Below are 18501 nucleotides of genomic sequence, written 5' to 3' on the forward strand. Positions count from 1 at the left end.
ATAATAAGTCACTGATGATTATAAGAAAAACAAAGTAGTGTAGTATAAATCATTTTGGGGTGCTACATTTAGTTTTGACAATCGTACCAGCTCTCAAAGGAGTTACAGGCATATGGAAAACCACAGTAAGATGGATAGGGAATTCATCTTTTAAAAACATTGTGTTTCAGCGCAACATGAAAAGGAATTTCCAGAGCAAAAAGTCATCTTTGCTGTTTCTCACATGGCCCTCATGTCTTTAATGTGTTGGATCAAGAGTGGGAAGAATTTCTAAATGACCCAAAACCAAAGTCATATACCAAACCTTATTATGTATGCTGGAACCTACAGCTCTCAGTTTGACTCCAACAAATGCAGCTCACCAATCAAATCCATGTCTTTGTCCACGTCTCTAGCTGCATTTTCATTACCCTTAGAAATGCGCAAAATCTAAGTAGCGCAATAAGAGCTGCTAATGGAAACACCTGAATTTTGAAAAACAAAACTATCAAATATTGCTAAAAAGCCTGAGACCAGCAGGCACCAAATAATTAACAGTCACTAACCAATAAACGTGTGTGTCATGTCAGTGTGGCAGAGACTGAGCTGAAAATAGCTGCGTTTCCAATACGGAAAATCTAAATATTGCAATATGAGCTGCTAATGGAAATACCTGAATTTAAAAAAAAAAGTTTTTACGCTTTCATGAGGAGGAATTTCAGACGTTTCAATTTTGAAATGTGTAGCAAAAGCACTATGAAAACACTTTTTACGTAAATACACGTCACAGAACGTGACGTACATGGTCACATAACCTGAGGTACCCGGTCACATGACCACTTCTATCCAAGAAAACATGGCACGGTACATGCAAACAGAAAAGGAGACCATGACATTTCTTAGCATTATACCTACAAAGGATTGTGTCATAAGGAGGTTTGGATCATCCATCTTACTGCAGCGAAGTCTTGCGGTAACTTACAGAAGTTACGAGGCTGCCTAAAGCAACCTTCAATGGAAACACGTTCAAAGCACAATTATACTTAGTCAACATTTAGAAGCATCACTTTTATTTCGCTAAGATCTGTTTTGGAAACCCAGCTATACAGACAATTACTTTCTTACTCAACTTGTTTTCTTACACTACATGAAGATCACAAACTAAAGACACCACTTAAAACAGCATATTTGGTGCTGGTAAACCACATAGAAGTAGAATGAACTATGTCAAAATAGAAAAGTAGTGTCACGTCTACGCTTATGCACGCTTCGATTTTAATGAAAGCCATTCCTGGTCCAGTGGGTTTAATATGGAGCTGTCCCAACCTCTCCAGGGATCTCTGTCTAAGAGGAGGGTGTGTAATCCTTAACTGTGTTTCCAGACCTACATAAGTGAGGTCAGGTACTGATTCTGCTCAAAAAGGCTCCAGAGATCAAGTCTCCCCTAAGTTACCCAATCTTGTTCTTTCATAACTATGTGTGGGGCAGTCAAAATCTTTCAATATGCAAGCTCAGTCATCCAAGCCTTTTTGAATCTTGCCTTATGCCCTGATGAGAAGTCATGTTAAAGAAAAAAAGGAGGATTCATCCCCAAACCTTTACCACACACAATGTATGGAATTAACCACAATATCTTTGTCTGCTAAAGGATTATGAGTACCATTCCTCAAAGGGGCCAAACTGGAATTGACTGAAATCCTGTTTAATCCATTCTCTCATAAATGTTTGTAGATACAGTCTAGCAGTTTACATAGACATCTGTTTTGTTGTATGCACCTTTTGCTAATAAAGTGACGAATCAAATAATTTGTTTGAAAGTTGTCCAAATACTTTTGGCAATGTAGTGTCTGTATGAATACACTGATTTTGTTCAACAAAGTCAACACTAAAACAAAAAACAGTAAAAGAATGCAGAAGCTAAACCAAGACATCAGTGTAGTCACCGTAATAATCTATGCTGGCCCGTGGGCAACATGGCGGTGTAGTGAAGAGCACATCTGCAAGAATGTTCTAAGTATTTGGTTTGATACCTAACAAGTGAAGACCTGGGAACTCTCTAAAGACATGTATGTCTCTAAAATGCCCGTAGGAGTGAATGGTTTAATGAATGCTTGTTTGTCTGCTTGTGTTATCTCTGTGACAGAATGGTGTCATGTCCAGGTGTGCCAGGAGCACCTTGCGGCAATATGAGCAAGAAAATAGGCACCAGCAGACCCCTGTGACCCTATGCAAGAATAAACAAGATAACAGAACAGACAAGAGAAATGGTCTCTATGGATATTTAATGGATATTCAGATATATTCCCGATGGTGCTGCAAAAATCTAGATCAACAGTTATAACTGGATCTTAGTTCTGTGCTTCTATTGCTGCTAACTTTGGAACTAAGTTTGTGGGGCCTGGATTTCGTCTTATTGTGCTAACTTTGGGGATTTAATCGGTGTGTACTGTCCTACAAAGCTGGCTTACGGGGCTAAATCACCATGGGAACTTAGGCTGAACAGCGAAGTTTTGTTCTGGCTAGGATCTGAGCGAGTACAAAAGTCCCGCCTCCTGACCAACAAATTTTTTTGTGAAAACGACCCCCCCAATAAAAGGAGGATCGTTCTGTGAACACGTGTCTGTGTACAGTAGATCTGATGTGACACTGACAGGAGAGAGAATATTTATCCTTTCATTTACCCATGACATCCTATAGGAAATATAGATTTTCATCTGATGGACTGACTTACATTATTCAGTTGATGAAACCAGACGCTTTCAGACCTATAAATAAATAAATTCATTCATTCATTCATTTATTAATTTATGTATTCTGTGATGAAGCTGAAAGCCTCAGTCTTGTAAGATAATGTAAAATATAATTATTGTCCACCTTATGATGTAGGCTGAGGTGTATGGATGCAGCGTCAGAGTCACAGACAAGGTAAAAGTGAAAGTGAAACTGATCAGTGTCTCTTTATTCTCCATTTATATCTCACTAATTTAAGCATTAACACTCATCAATTCCTGCATTCTTCCCCTTCTGCTTATACAGCAGCAACAGTGTTGTTTTTCGTCTGAATTATGGGTTTTAATTCTTTATATTTTTAAAGAGTTATTCCTCAATTGTGATGTAAATTGCTCTCCAGTTTCTCTGTGTATGTGATTGGTCTGACGCTGTAGTCTCCACCTCTGTCACAAGAGCGCGCACGTTGTAATTGGTAGGGCAGCTTCTGTCTGACGGACAGTGTTTGGTTAGGTGAAGCCCGCTAACGGAGATAAATCCAGGATATAATTATCTAGCTTCGTAGTATAGGCTCTTAGGGTTGGATTACATTTTTGTCTGGGATTTTTAAATCGTTGTTGTTTCGGTAGAGACGTGGAAGCAGTAAAACCATCTCCTGTCGTGTTGCTTGGATCAGCCTTGCTGTGGTCTATGATCTGAATAGCATTCTTAATCAGGAAGTTAAAGTCGCGGGAGTAAAGTGGATAGTTCATTACAGAGTCATGCAGGCTTTAAAGCACATCCAAATTACTTCATCCTGGTTTAAAAGATGATGTCACAAGCTAATGATGTCAGCTCCATTTTTTGTGTAATAGGTAGTTGTAAAACACATTAACCATCATTATGCATGCCTTGTAAGTCTATAATGGCACTTAGGAATACATATCTGCTCTGAACAAGTGTAAGATTTGAACTTTTATTGTTGGCCTCCTGGCGCTATTTCTACCAGCATGTCTAGTTTAGGCATCCAATCTGTCATGATCCTTCACTCACAGTTTTGGCTGGAGAAGAGGGATTCATTCTTATCTCAGTTGGGATGTAGTCCATCTTTAGGCAGGACCCTTTTTGGATTCATTTAAGCTGCCCCTGTTGCCACTTCACATAACATTCCATTGCAGACCAACCCAGCAGATAACATATCGGCTCTCTTTTCCATACTGAACCGTGAAAATTCCTGAACTCCAGTTCAGGCTAAACGCTCCCCTGGACTCCGACACAGTCTATAAAAACAACTGCTTATTTATTCTCATGCCATTTTAGGAGCAAACATTCCTTCAGCTGAGGCAGACCAAACAAGTGACTCTCACAGTAAAAAGCCATACACAGGCTGGCAGGTCGTTTGTCCCTGGACTGAAATAATAAATTACACACACGGGCAGGTTGGTTCAGAGGTCATTGGGATGCGGGGAAGTGGCAGGTTGCCGGTTAATTTAGCTCAACACTTTCAACATACCGACTTCACTTCACTACATCTCGTAGTAAAGTTGTATCAATGCCACAAAAAGCCTCAGTGAACGCATACCCAAGTTACAGATGCTGAAGTAAAAGATCTGATTTAAGAAGCAAGATTAGGAACCTTTTAAATTCTCCTTTAACTTTGGACAAACCAAGTTAGAGATGAAGAATGCAGAGTTTCTGAAAAGAGGATCACAGTTGGTTTGGTTGCATCCACAAGGCATTAACTCTACAGTCCTCAGCAATGGGCTGCAATAACATGAAGTTCTAAGGCAAATGCAAATATAGTACGTTGTATGTTCCACTGTTTTACCTTGATTTGAATGTTTAAAAGAAAATGGCAACTATACTTAAAGAACTAAATCAAATGTCTTTGTTTCCTTTCATAGTGACCTTGAAATTCCAAAACCGATTTTATAAAAGTAAATTTAAAGAAGAAAAACTAGCAGTCTTACAGTAAACTTAGTGGCTAATTTACTAGGTTGTCTGATAAAGAGAGCAAAGAATGTTCACCTGCTGCATGCGATTTACTAAGATTGTCTGCAAATTTGATCAGTGCAAAAGAGATTGAGGCTAAATAAGGGTTTTATAGGGTTTATCATGTTTTTTAAAATGCAGAATGTGGAAAAGCAGACCTGCCAGAGTGCAAAATTAATGTTAAAGTCATTAAAGATGCACTGAACGCCTTAGAATTTTATTCCAGCAACAGTCCGTGATTTTAATGAACACCTGTGAATTGTTGCTACATCTGTTCAGTGGAAGCTCTAAATCTTGTCAATGGCATATGGTATTTGTATTTGTATGTACGATTGGCTACGTGAACAATATGGCGTCCAATAACTTCCTGTCACAGTTTGTGAGGGTGCTGACTTCCAGTCCATTGTTGTTATTACAAAAGGAAAAATGAGCATGTTCGGTGTCAAAAAGAGGCGATTGGTCTATCAAAGGGTTGGAGGTTCAGCATTACACTGTTGTGTACCTAGAGCTACCTTTTCTTTATGGTATAATTCCTGTATTAGCTTCTACTGCTTCCCTGCTGATAATATTGTGTGTTAGCAATGGCTACCCAAAATCCGGACAGATAACTTCTCTCCAAGCTGGTATTTATAACCCAATGATATTGTGCTTACGCCGAATTGAAAACGAGGACCTGCGGAGACGATTTGAGCTGGCTCTGAGTCAAATAGAGCGGCTGCAGCTGCGGATGTGTTTTGGAGTGCTTTGCTAACGCAGATGACCAAATTTGCCATTATACCATGTGAGTTTACATTTTATATTCTGTATTTAGTAACCGGTGCATGTAGTATTTAAAGTTAAAGCTGCAGTGCGTAAGTTTTGTGAGTCGCTCCACGCTCCCTCGTCCCCTCCTGAACAAAACTCGTGTGCACGCACACACTCTGGACTGTTTTCTCCATAGAGACAAATGAAAAATGTAGAAAATGTATCTTGTGCTATTGGAGAGTTTTCTGATGTTTTAGAGACATGATAGCACAGTAAGAGGCTAGTCGAGGCTAGTCACCGCTGCTCACACACAAGCAGCCGAGCTGGAGCAGATCAGAGCACACACACTCCGTCCACATTGCAGATGTTTTTAATAAGCTATATATTCCGTCTGTTCTCACTCTCTCTCTCTGACTCGAGGCAGACTACGCTGACTGAAAGAGTTTCAACTAATACAATACAGAAAAAATATGTATCATATTTCGATTTTTCTGGAAGCGTGACGTGCTCACAGCTAAGTTGTCAGACAGCTACATAAACATTCAGTGCTGCTGGCATAGAAGAGCCGTCATATACTGTATTGTCAAAAATCCAAAACACTTTTTTATGTAACGTCATATGGGGCACAGTGCAGGGACTAGGCCGCTCGCACTGTCTCGTCATTGGACCGGAAGTGTGGTGCTTCACATCGTCGAATGCAGAAGTAAATTTCTGTTGCCTGGTGCAACAAGCCAATAAATGTCATGTTGTTGACTGTATGTGTGAACCGTGCGACTTGATGGCAAATGAGTTTCCCCATCAGGGATTAATAAAGTTTCTCTAATCTAATCTAATCTCCCTGTTTCAAACCTGACTTATTTCCTGTTACCCTGTCATTCACCAGCATCCTTGTGAACGCACACGTCTGTTATTCTGTCAGTTATCACTTTCCCTCTTTGACTCTCACTTCTCCACGTAGGTCTTCCTTTTTTTGGCTTGCGTCACCATGTGCGCCATTGTCCCTTATGGTAGGGACCTTTCCTAGTGGAATGTCCGCCATTTTACCTTCAACCTACAGGATGTGAAAAAGCTTGTGTACAGAGCCAAGACAAGGTGCAGAGGTCCAGTGTCCTCTCAGAACACTTGGAATCACAATATGCTGAAAGGTTATTGTGAATTTTTGACCAAATGATGCAAAAAAAAAAACAAAAAAAGAAGAAAAGAAAAAAACTTACATACAGCAGCTTTAAATTGGAGGTGTTAGTGGAAGAGGCAAATAAACAGTCAAATTACAGAAAAGAAAGCTCCATTTAAAGAGGAGAAACATGATATGGGAAACAATCTGTGAGAAAGTCAATGCTGTGGGGAAAACCAGAACAGCTGACTAAATCAAGAGAAGACGGCAAGATGTAAGACAGAGAGAACAAAGGAAAAACTGTTCACAATAAATCCTCAGCAAGTAAAACAGGTGGAGGCAGCAGAGGAGATCTACGGCTGAGCAGCAGGTGCAGGTGACTCTCTACAAAGAGCAGATGACTGGACTTTAGAATGTGACACCATTGAGCCAACACATAAAAAAAGCACAAACATTCAATTATTTGATCTGATTTATTACCATTTTTCTATTTTTATTTGAAAAAAGTGTTACTTGAGATTAAAAGCTTATTTTATTTGAACAGATTCATTATTTTCCAGTGCATTCCACAGTGGGAAATACAGTATATGCTGACAGGTTTGTTATGTGCGTTTGCGTTTAATTTACAGCATGGCAAGATATATTTTTTCATATATGCTGAAACATGATTTTTTCTCGCTAATAAAATGAAATAATAAAGCAACACGTTTAGTGCAGTTAACAATTATTTGACCTATGATAATAATATATGATAACAATTTTTTGTTTTTTACTGGAGAATCACCAGAAGAGCCTTGAAACGTCTACATTTGGAAGACAGAGAATTGCAGAAGCAACAGAAAAACTCCAAGATTGATTGCAGTGCTGCTTTTTGGGCAGGTGGTCAGAGCTCTGTCAACTATGACGCGTGCACTCAGGCGGACACTTGGATACACGCTGTGGACGCCAATGGAGCTGGTCTGCGTTGTTTCTGGGCTGACTGGGAGGGAGGCCAAGGACATGGTGATGGGAGGGAGGCCAGAGCGCTGCTGGACAACAGTACAGTTTACCTGGTGGACAACCACACATCCTGTGAAAAACTCACTATTTAGAACTAAAATATAGCTTGTTTTTTTAATTCATTAGAGAGTTTTGATGTTGACTTTTGCGTGGTTGGATCAGGTTCTGCAGACAGTTGACAACAGTATGTTTGTTGGATTAAGGTGTTTTCTGTGTTTGCTCTAGAGCAGTGTTTCTCAAATGGGGGTACACAATGGCACTAAGGGTTACTTGAGAGACAGAGGAAAATTAACAAATGAAAGTGTTGAAACTATAAGGTTATTGATTATGTTTATTTTTGGTTAAAAAAAGATAATCATACTTAATATTACCAGCAACTCACAAAACGCCAACAGAAACACACAAAATGAGAGAAAAGTATACTGAATAATAAGAAGAACAAGACAAACAACAACAAAAACACACACACTAAGAGAGAAACATATTTACTATTACCAGCAACACACAAAGACACACAAAAAGACAAGACCACTACAAAATACACATAAATAACAGAGAAACATACAAAACAACAACAAAAAAACAACCAATCAACATCAAAAACACACAGAATAATTTAAATAATACCAACAACACACAAAAATGACAACACAATAAATAATACACTGAATAATAAAAAGAACAGAAAAACAACAACAAAAAACACAAAATGACCCAAAAAAACACACAAAATGATACAAAAACACACAAAATGATGATAGAAATGATCTTGATTAGAACATGAACTGAAAATACAAAGGTCAGTCTTGGTCCCACCACGTCAGGCGGGAGATGACGGGAATATATATATATATATATATATATATATATATATATATATATATATATATATATATATATATATTTTATATATATATTTTATATATTTTATTAAATATATATATATATTTTATTATTAATTTAAGCAAAATGAACAATACATACAAATGAATACAAATTACAACAAAACAAGGGGAGGGGGAGAGGGGGGAGCAGCACACATTTATTGTATTGCAATTGTTCTCTGTACTTTTGTTCCATTTTAAACTCTTTTATTATAATTTATTTACTATTATTTTTTTCTTATTTTTAATATACATAATTGATTATCATTGCAATTATTATTATAATTAGCGTGATTTTAACAACCAACATTTTTTTTGCGTAAACCAGAGGCTTACGTCCCATTGGGTGTGAACGTCTTGAGAACATCTGTATTACATGGTTACCTTTGCAATGAAGGTAAATGGGATCTTTAAATATCACACTCCAAATAGTGATGATATTAGTTCTGCACCATGCACTTGTTTTTTGCACAATCAACCACAAACACATAAAAAAGAAAACATTATTTGTAAAATGCCATTCTGACCAAGTCCATTATATCTTTACATTTGTAATTTCTAGCTTGCAAAAAAAAAAGCTGCAGCATGTTCCATTGCTATCAAGTCCATATAGTCCTTAACCCAATTGTCTATGTGAAAGCAGTTTGGCTTCCTCACGTTCCAGTTCATTAGAATTATGCGAGATGACGGGAAATAAATCTAACCAGGAGGCACTTAATACTGTTTCATTCCATTTGATTACAAAATGAGATTCTTTACATTGTGTGTTATCACTCATTAATTCCATCATTAGCTCTACAGTTGTTTTTTCACAGATTTTGGAGCAAACTGTTGTAGTCAGATGGGGGGGGGGGGGTACTTAATCAGAAATAAGAGGAAGGGGGTGAAAAAAAGTTTGAGAACCACTGCTCTAAAGCAATGTTTCTCAAATGTACGTATGCGATGCCACTACAGGGGGTACTTGAGAGAGAGAGTGGAAAATTAACAAATAAAAGCATGAAAAATATGGGTTTTTATGTTGTTTATTTTGAGTTTAAAATGATCATAATAATGATGATGGAAATGATCTTGATTAGAACTTGAACTGAAATTACAAGGGGTAAACCGGAAAGCGACCAGAAATGATTTTTTAAAAAAATGAAAAAAAAAAACTGTGGGAATAATTCTGTTTAGGAGGCACTAAATAATGTTTCATTCCACTTATTTACAAACATAGATTTGTTAAAATGTGCAGTTTTACTTATTATTTTTACCATTATGCTCGATAGTGGTTGTTTCACTGTATTCTGAGCAAAATGTAGTTGGACAAAAGGTGGTACTTCAGAAAAAAAAGAAAGGTGGTACTCAAGCCAAAAACGTTCGAGAACCAGAGCAGGCCTATTCAACTGGCGGCCCGTGGGCCAAAACCGGCCCACTCCTTAAACTCATCCGGCCCATGGCCCATATATCCATAGTTAGTGAATAAATTGTTTAATGTCCACTAAAAACTGTACACACGTGGCACTTAACGACACTTCAGGGCACTCTGTGACAGTTCGCTGCACTTTGTGACGTTTTCCGGCACTGCTGCTTACATCGCATATTGTCAGAAAGGTCTGTTGCATTTTATGGAAAGGCACTTCAGATAAACAAAAGGCATGGCACATTCAAAGGAAAAGCGACAATGTCTGACGGCACTTCAAGACGACCCACGCCAACTGTGACAACGACTATCCACCGTGTTCAGATCCTCAGCAGACAAAACTGTAACCACTTGCTTTAAACTTCCAACGACGCTCGGCAATCTTCTCTCGCACTTGCATGCTGCAGCAGACGGCAACCATAGCTTCACTCTGAGTAGCATGGACACTCATTTACCGATGCGGAAACACTGAAAAAACGTGTAAATGCTGCTGTCGATGAGGTGGTAACAGACAACAAAGTGAAACAACAGGTAAAATTCCTCTGTCGGATACGACAACTGCGAGAAGGGTGGATCTTTTAGCCACAGACATTTTCAGTTTATTTATTTTTTGCACTTTTTAACCAGCAGGTGCTGTCATTATTATTGAATTAAACTTGAAGATGTTTGTGTTAAAAGGGGATATACTAAAAATCCGAAAACATTTTCCCTCCTACTACATGCACAGGCTGTAATATCACAAAGTTTATCATTGCAACAGTTGTTAGAGCTACTATTTTTACTAGGGAGCAAATAATTATTCCTGGTTAGAGTTTAATAGGGTTTTATATACCAGTGATTAGTTTCTATTGGATATTTACAAATTTATACATATAATTTTATTATTCTGCATAGTTGCTGTTATGAACATATATGTATACTACATTCGAATGAGGTAAGCTTTTCAATAATAATATAAAAATTAATAAATTATAGAAATTACAACTGGTTTCCATGTGTTTCCGAGTAATAGGAACTCGTTGCGGGTTAAATAAAGCCCAAAGAAACTCTTGAAAACCATAACCAGGTTTAAATATTTGCTCCCTGGTAAAGATAGTAGCTCTAACAACTGGTACATACTTGGTGATATTACAGCCTGTGCATGCAGTAGTAGTACAGGGCAGAATTGACTGTTCTATTGACATGTCTCCAAAATGTCAATAGAACAAAAAACAACATAAATGCAAATCTTTTGAAATGGCTTGTGAAAAATCGGTCTGTATCAAATTGGCCTGTGTTGATCCAAAATGCTGCAGCAAGTGTACTAACAGGTACAAACAGGAAACAGCACAAAAAAACTGAACATCGAATTATTTGACAAAGCATATCATTAAAAACCGCTGAGTTACTTCATTTTGATCTGATTTGCATATAATATTTTGCGATGTCACTGCTTCCTGAACAGCCAGGTCTTATTCATCTGACCATTATATTATTGAAATGTGATAAACGTCACAAATCTGCATCCCAGAACCTCCTTTTTCATTTTCGTAATGTTAGCTGACTGTTAAGGTGCTGACATCGGTCGTACAGAAACGTTATCAGTGCCACACTCATGCATGGTTGCATTCAGTTCATAGTCTTAAACTGTTAGAAGTTTTAATATAGACAAGAACACACAAAAATGAGCTTTTTCCCAAAACAAAATCTGAATTTTGGATTAAGACCTACTGTCTGAACGTAGCCTATATCTCAATGTTTCTCTCACTGTTTAATCACAAGAGAAAATACTAAATACTCAAGTACAAGTAAAAAGTAGCTTTATTAAATAGTACTCAAATTAAAAGTTACTTTCACCCCCCCATGTTTATTTTTGGTAATAAATCTTGCCACGGTTCACTTGCATACAGTAAACATCTCATGTATAAACTTAAAAAGGAAGAGACAACTGGAACTTGTTTTATTTTCCACAAAGGCATCTGTAGCAAATAAAAGGTTTGTCAAAATGTACAATTATTTTTTAAATAAAATAACACTAATGAATTCAATTCAAAACAATAATTAAAAAAAGATGAATGCTAAATTTATGAACTCTAAAACTGAGCAAATAACCAGCATTCAATGCTGTTTTGGCGCTGTGCACTTTGTTTAATCTGATTGGTCGGCTATGATGTGATGTATTTAATTGTTGTCTGGTCATTTCATTTTTTGTAGTTTCACAATCATTGATCATTTTAAGACAAAAAAATATATATATAATTTACTCAGTAACGTTTGGGTGTAGAAATGTAACAAATGACTTTACTTCTTTTAAAAACGTACTTAAGTACAAGGAAAATTATTGATTTAGAAATATACTCAAAAAAGTACAAGTACCCATAAAAGCAACTTTATTATAGTAACATGAGTCCTTGTAATCTGTTACTTTCCTCTGCCAATAATACACATTTAAAAAAGCTTTATCGAGCTTTGCAAAAAAAATACTAAAAACAGGTGTATGAGTTGGTCCTGTATAACCAAGTCATTGTAAGAACCAACACAAGCCAGCTGTTTCAGCCTGAGCAGCAATGATTTAATCATTTATTTATTCCTCACCCATCCACTGCATCTTATGGAGTTTAGTTCACATTTAAAATAGATTTTGTACATAAGCCCTTCTTTTGGGGTACAATGAGGTGGGATGAAAGAGGTTTAAATGGTGTAATATATTGCTCTCTTTGCATAGGAGAGAACAGTGAGTAGTCTGGCCATTTCCACAGCTGTGTTTTGATCTTCATTTCACCAAACCTGCCTTTTTTCTCTTTTTCAAAATAGTTTTGTAACTTCCAAGCCTCACTTATAGAATTTCAATGAAAATATCTTCTAAGGTCATGTTTTTTTTTCCACATTTGTGCATTTCACAGATATTCTCACCCGTGGAGCTTTAAGAATGATTTTTTTTCCCATTCATTTATTCACCTTCTGTACATGAGGCTGAACAGAATCACAGGGCTCTGATCAAACAAGATGTAAGACTGGGCTCCTCCTCAACATATCAGGCACAGGCAGAGATATGTTTTAGTACAGTATAAATATTGTAACTATATTTAAATAACTTTTGGAGAAAAATTATCTATTTGGTTTTAGCCTGAAATACTTCACATCTCATACAACACTCATACTTGTTATTTTTTGTTTCCTTTCAGCAGTAAATATGGTTGCATCATACTGTGAGAAGCTGCTGGGTGACTGGTTATCGGTGTCATTGTAGCATCAGTGTAGCCAGAAAACAAGGTGTGACACAAGAATATCCAGAGGAAGATCACAATTTTGTAATCAAATGAGCATCTCCAATATTTGTGATCTTGATGAAACGGTTAAATATTTCAAAATTCCTGCAACTGTCCTGCAATTTCTGACTGGTCAGAGTTTGAAGACATCAAAAATACTGATAGGTATTTCTATAGCTGGGTTTCCATTACCCTTGAAAATGCGCAATATCTAAATAGCGCAGTAAAAACTGGTAATGGAAACACCGGAATTTTGAAAAAAACACTCAAATATCACTAAAACGCTTTCATGAGGAGGAATTTTAGACATTTTCGATATTGAAATGTGTCGCAAAAGTGTAATAGAAACACTTTTTCTGCAAATACACGTCACATTGCGTGAGGTACCAGGTCACATGACCACTTCTCTCCGCAAAAACATGACGCGGTACGTGTGCACAGAAGACCGACACATATCTGCTAAGAAATGTCTTCCTGCAGCGAAGTCTCGCTGGATGAGATTTCATGGGAGTTATGAGGGTCCTGCCCACAACAACGTTCAATGGAAACTCGTTCAAAACACAGTTGTACTTTGTCGACAATTAGAAATATCGCTTTTATTTTACGAAACTCTGTAATGGAAACCCAGCTTCTGAGAGCCGTGTCTTCTCTATCCTCTTGTGGTACCATGACACATCTGTCGCCATTGGCAGATGCACTTTTTCTCCACTAACATCTTTTGCATTTGGCTTAACCCTCCTATTATCCTCAAATATTATAAAACACATTTTACCCTTGGGGTCAATGTGACCCCTGGGATATTTGTCTCCAGAAAAATGATTTTCACAAAAAACTTGACCAAGTTTTTGTTTATTTGTTGAACACATAAATGACCCCTTGATAATGCAGCCTTGACCTACCAAACTTTTAAATCAAAATGAATTTATCTTGAAATAGTTTGAATCCAAATCTTCTCAAATGTACTGACAACATTAATGACCACACGAGTATGAACCCTATTGGTGGTGGTGATGATATGACCTTTCATACAGCGCCACCATCGGGTCAAACTTTCAACTTTAGAGTTAGTGTAGCTTGAAAATCTTTCAACCAACTATTTTCTACTTTGGGGTGCACATTCATGACTCTCACAGAATGAATCCTATTGATTAATGTTGGTGTTTCCTCTCATACACATATTTATTAACTTATTTTGTCTCCTTATGAAGTCATCTGTTTCAGACACATTCTCCTCTACGTCACTTTCACTGTGAAAGAGCTGACAGACGGACAAGTTTTACACAGCTAAAACAGCTTGGGGTCAAATTGACCCTGAAAGAACACCACTACGTGCAATATGTGTTTAGAACATTGAAAAAAAAACATTGATATCCACGCCAACCGTCCTATCACATGCAGAATAATGGAGCGTAATACTTTATGGATGTAAGTAAGTAATGTTTATTTGTATAGCACCTTTCACAGACAGAGAAGTCACAAAGTGCTTCACAAAATTACAATAGAAATACAAAATACATTTACAGTCACAAAATATGATGGTCATAAAGCTACAAAATGCTTTCTGAAACAAATAGATTTTCAGTTTGCTCTTAAAAACATCAACAGAATCAAGTGAGCGCAAGGAAGGCGGGAGATCGTTCCAAAGTACGAGGGACCATGAGCAGGTTCTGATCCAGAGACCTCAGCCTCTGAGAGGTGGTATAAGGACACAACAAGTCTCTAATGTAGGAGGGAGCCTGACCATGCAAGGCTCTGAAGGTCAGCACCAGGATTTTAAAATGTTAACAAAAAGTGACTGGGAGTCAATGAAGGGCTTTTAGTAATATAAGCCCTTCTGTTTGTGCAAGTCAGTAACATCACTGCAGAATTTTGTACCTGCTGAAGAGGAGACAGCTCCTTTTTGTTTAGACAAGAAAATAAACCGTTACAGTAGAATAAACGAGAAGACACAAAAGCGTGGATAATCATTTCAACATCATCTCTGTGCACAATTGTTCTAAGTTTAGAGATTTTCCTCAGTTGGTAAAACACTTCCTTGTTAGCAGTTTTGAGCTCTAAGGAAATTGCTTTGTGAAAGATAACACCTTGATTTCTAAGACTGGTTTTAGCAGACAAACTCAGGTCACCCAAATACTGATAAATCCCTGGAATGGCATCATCAGGGAAGCAGGTCCATTAAAAACCAGAGCAGCCCAGTACAGGACCAGTTTTTCTTTATCATGCCAATCAACTTTTTAAAGCTTTTAACCTTGTTACAATGTTAATTCCTGAACAAAAACACCCCCAAAGTATTATTGGGATTCCTTCCCGCATCTCTGAGAAATCCTCAATAATCCTGCTCTCTGAGCTGCTTCTCTGCCCTCTTCTGAAAAACGAGCGGTTCAAATCCTAGTGATGTCACTAGTATTCTGAACCGTCCCCTCCAGGAAGTGCTTACTGCTGGTACCGCCCCTCCATAGTGAACATACACGCTCATTCTCTCTGGTGCTCGAGGCAAGAACATCTGTTTGGATGGTCATTGTCCTTTCTTATCCAGTCTACACAGAGACAATAAACAGATTTTGTTTTTGTACCAAACGATAATGTCTGGTAACCGAAAATGCGTGTTCGACTGCGAAAGTCCTTGGAATTTGTTCAAACTTCCTAAAGAGTCTACTTGCCAGAAGTGGTTGGAATGTATCTCTGGGAACACGCGACACACCATCCAGCATCCGTTAGTCTGTGATTGTCACTTTACAGAAGACTGCTTGGTGAACCTTGGCCAGTTCCGAGGTGGATTGTCCAGTAAATTAAGTCTTCAAACTCGAGCGATTTCCACAATAAAACTCACTGATGGAGAAACCACAACCGTAAGTAAAATAACCCTCTCGCGAAATGTTAGGGATACTCACTTCTTTGTCTTTATATATGAAATACATTCGATATCGGACTCTGGGTCAAAAACGTAAGGCTCCACAGAACGCTCCTCCATCTCTAGAACTGTATACAAAGTTTGGTGGGCGTGCCTGTTGCCCATGCTGCCGGGGCTCTAGGGCTACGTCATGAAATGGGAGGCACTCACACGGGGAGAGGAGGCGCTCCGATAAACCGTGCGTCTCAATTTCCGTGTTGAAAGTGAATGTGGATGTGGCTGTAGTTGATTTTGGAAGGTCTTAATATAGCATGATATAGGACCTTTAGAGTCAACCTTTATACAGCATTCCAACACTTGTAATGTTTCTTATTTAGGTTCAAATGAAACCTTCGCTTTAAAACTCAAACAAAAGTTTAACTAAAAAAAAGTTTTGTTTCGTCTCAAAACATGTTCAGCTTGTTTGTTGAAACTTGAATTACTGTTTAAAGAGTGATAAGTGTAAAATGAAGTTAGTGCTTTTATATTGTATGTTATTTTTGATGTAATTATCTCAAGCTCAAGCTATGGTGCTGTAGTTAATACCATAAATGTTAATAAAACTATCAGGAACCACCTTTGGGCCCAAGTTTACAATGTTTTTTTGATTTTCTAATTAAGACATTTGAAGATTCATTAAGTCACTAGAGGCTACAAATAGATACAGTAGATGCAGATAGGCACAAAACAAATTTTTAAAAATGTCTTGAACATGACTTTTGCCGTACGTCTACCTTTGTATCTGATAGAATTTCATAGATCAGTACACAAAACACCAGCTACTTTAGGGCTTACACTGTAGTCATTTCCTAAAATTTTACTTTAATTCTACCAAAGTAATTTTTCTTTCAATATGTACTTTCACGCACGTGCTTTTGACTCATTTACACACAATACATGGAGAAAACCCTTGTATGTGTTGATAAGTTTCCATATGTTTCTCATTTTTCCAGTTTATGATAAATTCCTATGTTAGTGACACATATGAAAATAGAAATAATCTTTGTATAGTCTAATAACATTTACCTTTCTTTATTGTTGTACAGTCAAGTACTCCCACACACGCACATCAACTCCCACTTCACAAACAGAGCTCTTGCCTAGGATATACAGTTATAATGAGCAGATCACTTTGAACCTATTATAACATCCGTCTGTCTTCATACCCGCTTATTCCCGTTTTTATCAGGGTCACGGGGGTCTGCCGGTGCCAATCTCCGGCTCTCATAGGGCGCTGGGTGGGGATACACCCTGGACAGGGCGCCAGTCCATCACAGGGCAACCTATTATAACATGATGGCATAAATTTTAGTTAGAATATAAAATCAACATACAGAAAAAAACAACTAAGAACCAATGGAAATATATTTAAAGTAACTTACCTGACATTATTGATCTCCTACTATACCATCCCTGCTGTCACTTGGAACAGTGAATGAGTAAATACTGTCTTCTTTGTCAACTATAGATAACTAATTTTGGTCCCATAATGTCAGAAATGTGAATAAATGGCCTATACAGCATTACTTAATCATGTTTCAATAAATTACAAAAAAGACAGTATTTTTTATTTTATTTTTTTTAGCAATAGTACTGTTAGTTAGTGGTAAATTTGTCCAAGAAATAGACTAAAAAGTAAATAGGTTTTAATTGATTGATTGATAAATGTTTCCAAATACCCATTGCACTGTGCTGCTGTACCTCTAAGGGTACAAGTACCCCTGACTTTGAAAATAGTGTCCATATTAATCAATACCGCAGGGATAAGGTGTATACCTTTAAAAAACAATAAATACAACGTTACAATTAATTAGAATTATGATTACTACATAAAAATATACACAATGTCTACGTTATTTTGTCGGGGGAAATTGCTTCGTGCTTCCTTATTAGAATATTTACGGTAGATAATTCGTTCTCACTTTCTCGCCATTGGAATGGTGCCTTCACAGCCAGTTGGGAATGTGGCCTTCTGTTGTTGAACGCACAAGAAGCGTTGAATGTTTGAATTATCATTGTCTTCAGATCATTAAAACATACATTATCTGTTATCAATCTACAATCAATTAACTTATGTAAAGTAACGGAAGAGGATTAGGGCCACTGGGAAAAAAAAGTTAAGACCAAATATATATTATATATATAAAAAATCAAGACAAAAAAAAAAAAAAGAAAAAAAGATTGAACTGGCTGTTTTTTGTAGTAGCTCTGTTATTTATATATATATATATATATATATATATATATATATATTTTTTTTTTTTCTTTTTTAAAGTAGTGTCCCTATATGGAGGTAGATTTGTGTCTTTATTATTTAATCAAAAAAACCTTTTAAATAAAAAAAGTTTACTTCAATCAAAAACAAATATTTTCAATCAAAAAAAGTGTTGTAATGCAAAAATATTTTAGACCCAAATAATTGCATTTGAACCTTTTTTTTTTCTTTGATTGAAAAGGTTTTGTTTTTTTTATTGAAGTGATTTTTCTTTTAATTAAAGTTTTTATTATTATTATTATTATTATTATTATTATTATAAAGACAC

General features: G+C 36.9%; 1 protein-coding gene across 2 annotated transcripts in view; it reads left to right on the plus strand.

The window, feature by feature from the left end:
• LOC114464078 (hydroperoxide isomerase ALOXE3-like) overlaps positions 1-18501 on the plus strand; it is a 1091527-nt gene that overhangs the window by 529008 nt on the left and 544018 nt on the right. The window lies entirely within an intron of this gene.

Source organism: Gouania willdenowi, chromosome 5 (assembly GCF_900634775.1).
Source record: "Gouania willdenowi chromosome 5, fGouWil2.1, whole genome shotgun sequence".
NCBI classification, from domain to species: Eukaryota; Metazoa; Chordata; class Actinopteri; order Blenniiformes; family Gobiesocidae; genus Gouania; species Gouania willdenowi.